We start from the raw sequence: 4,309 nt of genomic DNA on the forward strand, positions 1-4,309 counted from the left end.
AGAGAGCATTTTTAATAATAAAAATTGGAAAAGAGATGTAACTCCAAAATACAAGAAAAGGCCAATAATGGTCCTATGTCACTTCCACAACAGCTGTTCTTCCATGCTATTGCAGATTTCTCTTTGAATAATAATAATAATAATAATAATAATAATAATAATAATAATAATAATAATAATTTTAGTTTTATGTATTGAATATCATCTAATTAATATAATTTTGTTAGTATCATAATACATAATTAAATATGTATATTAAAAAAAGATGATTTCTAACCAACTCTCTCATAAATGATAAATAGAAGATTAGGTATCCTCTATGATTTGTTCAATTGTCATTTAAGGAATTGATTTGTGAATTGTGATTAAGATTAATTATCTCTCTAACTTTAGCTAATTAAATCAAATTATTACTAAACTATGATAAAACCCATTTTGTGAATTACAATCATTTTAATTTCAAAGAGATTTCATTACAATTTTTCATTTTTTTCAATCTATCCAATTTTCTTAATGTGTTCCAATAAAAAAATTTAAAATTAAAAAATAAAAATAAAAAGAAAACGGAAATTGAAAATTCGAAGAACGGGAATAAGGGAATTAAAAGTGGACATCTTATTAGAGATATTGATCATATGTTTAATGCTTATACTTCTCCCATAACAAGTTTAATTAGAATTATATAAACAACCAAAATATAAAAAATTCTAATATATTTATAAACTTGTGCGTATGAAATGTATAGAGGTGTCATTCAAACTATATACATTCTCTGCTATATTACTCATAAAACAAAAAAAGATCTCTGTTACATTTGAAGTTGTTCACCATTTTCAACTTCTAAGTCGTTTTTGTTTTGATTTTTTTTTTTTTTTTTACTTTTATTTCCAGTTTTTTTTTCTTTTAAAATTTTTGTGGCCGAAAAGTTGGAGCATATTAAGAAAATTGTGTGAACTGAGAAATTTAAAAAATGGTAAAATAAAATATTTTTAAAAACTATTGTAATTTGTAAAATAGGTTTTATCATGGTTTAATAAGTTAGTTTAATTAACTAAGGTAAAAAAGATTATTTGACAAAAAAATTTTTTTTTTTCAATCATAACTAAACAAATCATAAAAGATACCTACCCCTTATTTATGAGAAAGTTAATTAAAATTTACCTAAAACAAATTATATGACAACACATATAAATTAAGTCTTTTTAATAATATACCTTAGATTTGGGTATATTCTGTACTTATAATTATAATAAGGATGACAATGATTTTGGTAGGATTAATGTAGAGACGCAAATTAAGGGTTAATAGTCAAATTAGTTCGTGAAAGATAAGATATTTTTTAAATGTATTTTTGAAAATTTTTTTTAATTAAATTGATTCTTCAAAAATTACGAATTAATCATATTTATCCTTTCGTCATTCCATTAACAATTTTTTTTTAAAAATTGATGTTGTAAAACGTTAATTGATAATATATATAATACCTAATATGTTTAATTAGATATTGACCAAATATATTTATGAAATTTTATTAATTTAGTCATTTTCTCCAGTTACAAAAATCTTATTCTCAATATGACCTAGTGACTAAATTGATAGATTTTCTTAAACATATTTAGTTAACGTCTAATTGAATATCTTACATGTCATGTATGTTATCAGTTAATATTTTACATCATCAATCGTTGACAAAAATTATGAGTAGAGTAACTGAATGATAGATATGATTAATTCGTAATTTTTAAAGGACCAATTTGATTTAAAAAATCTTTTAGGGACGAATTTAAATAATGTCTTATTTTTCAAAGACTAATTTGACTATTAATCCCGCAAATTAAACAATAAAAGAACTTTTCCTTCCATCATTCGGTCATCTTAATAATGTACAGAGAGAAATATGAAGATAACAAAGGAGTTTGCTCTCTCTATCTCTCTTGAAAAAAAAAAAACAAACAAAACAAAACTCAATTGCTTTATCATTTTGATTTGCATGTCTCAATTATAAATTGAAAAAGACTCATTAACAGTTTGTTTTACCTAAAGTTTAATCATTAAAATTATTAGATAATTTAATTAAATTATTATTTAATAATTTTTAATTATTAATTTTATATAAAAAATAAACTATTTATGAATTTTTATCTTATAAATTATATATAGCTACTGTCCAAATGCAGTCATCATAGAATCTAAGAAGCAAAAGAAACAGAAAGATCTTAATGAATGATTCTATATTGTTCTAGAACAATGCACCAAATTTTCTGTAAACATATTTTTATTTAATATTTGCAATGTTAAAATAGGATTGAAGGAGTCAGCGATTGACATTTCTTGTTCATTATTACAAACTTAATAATACTTAGTTGGTGGTCATCACCCTTCTTGACTAAGCACCGCCACCAACTCATTCTCATCATCTTTCTGAGTTATAATTAAGACCAATATTCAATTATATTAAAAATAAATTAAATTATATATATTTATATATAAATATATAATAATTAATTTTAATGTGTAAATAATATTTTTAAAAAATATATTATTAAATTATTAAATAAAAAAATTAAATTAATAACTAAAAATACTAATAAAAATTTAATAAATTATACTTTTCCTTAAACTTTTCTCTATTCTTAATAATAATTCTTCAACTTTTGAAATAAGATAAAAATGTCATATACATTAATATTGTAGTCGTTTCTTTGGTAAGCCCAAATATTTTCTATACAACATAAAAGTCATAAAAGTATTTTATTTAAAAATGAAGAGAATATTTAAAATGATATATTATTAAAAAGACTTTTAGAGATAAAATTTTGATTTATCTTTTTACCAACATGATTACAAAAGTGACTTTTTTTTATCCTTTATTTCAAGTAAAATTTTTTTTGCATTATTTTTTGGTAAATGACCAAAAATTTTTATTAAGAAAATAATAAGAGTTTAAGAACTGAATTTTGCTCCAATTTTTTACATGTGTCCTTTCTAAATAGTTATTCAAATGTTCTTAATATAAAATTTGGATCAAATACTCAAATCCTTTGTCAAATACAAAAGCATTACTTATAAAACAATAAATTTTATTTTTATTATTTATGTCATATTTTAAAATTTTTTAGAAGTATTTTTTGTGATGTAATCTACACTTAGATTTTGTATAAACAAAACGATCACATGTATATATATACATAAAAAATATATATAAAAAAACTCATATAAATATATACAAATATATATTAATTAGTTGTTTGTGTGAATATATATTTTTGTTTACACTATTAATTAACTACTCTTTTCTTTTCCTTTTTCCTCTGCCAACCACAACTTTGTTAATGCTTAAAGGCATGCATGTTTCCCTTCATTGATGCATTCAACTCTTTCCGTCCTTCTTAATTTTTTTTTAAAAGTCCACACTTTTTTCTTCTCACACAAACGACTCTAGAGTCTAGATCTTTCCACGGGCCAGTATCCTAGTTTGTGATTAACATCTGCACACATCAGGTTTTTTTTTTAATATTAGTTTAAAAAATAAATTACTATTTGTATTTATAAAAGATATAAACGCTGACAAATGTTTCACTGTAAAAATAAAACGACAATTGTAATTACGAAAGATGATCTCTGTGTGCCTAAAGTACCCAGATTTGGATTACGCAATTGATCCATTAGGATACTCTTGACACACAAAAGCCATCTTTTATAATTACAATTATCGTTTTATTCTTATATTGGTATATTTGTCCGTGTTAGTATCTTTCATAGATACAAATAGTAATTTATTCATTGTATTTTTTTTATTAAAAAATATATTCGAGTATTAAAAAAATTATATTGCAGGGCATAGCTCATTGTTAGTACTCATTGTTTCAATACCCTAAACTAAAATAATAAATCACTAATTCTCACACAAAGTACTATATGGCATTTCAATCCTTTTGGTACATAAGGTTTTTATGTAGGGAAAAGTTGTCTATAGAAAATGGATGGTTGAATGGACCTTAGATTAGTCCTTTTCATATTTTCTACATTTATCTTTTTTTGTTTTTTAACGTGGAGCAGGCACCATGACTTTATCATCATGCAAAAATGATTGCAGTGAAGACCCTTACACAATTATACTAGTTTAATTTAATTTGCAAATTAAATTAGCCATTTGTTTTTGGAAGTTTAGAAATTGAAATTGGTAATGTAATTTTGCATTGGTTAGCATATATGTAATGAGACCTTTAAGGTTGATTAACACACCCATTTTGTAAAAGGTCAAATAAGTCATTGTGCAAGTTTTATGAAATTTTTTTTCTAGTTAACC

This window comes from Arachis ipaensis, chromosome B10 (genome assembly GCF_059453495.1).
Source record: "Arachis ipaensis isolate K30076 ecotype BB chromosome B10, ASM5945349v1, whole genome shotgun sequence".
NCBI lineage: Eukaryota > Viridiplantae > Streptophyta > Magnoliopsida > Fabales > Fabaceae > Arachis > Arachis ipaensis.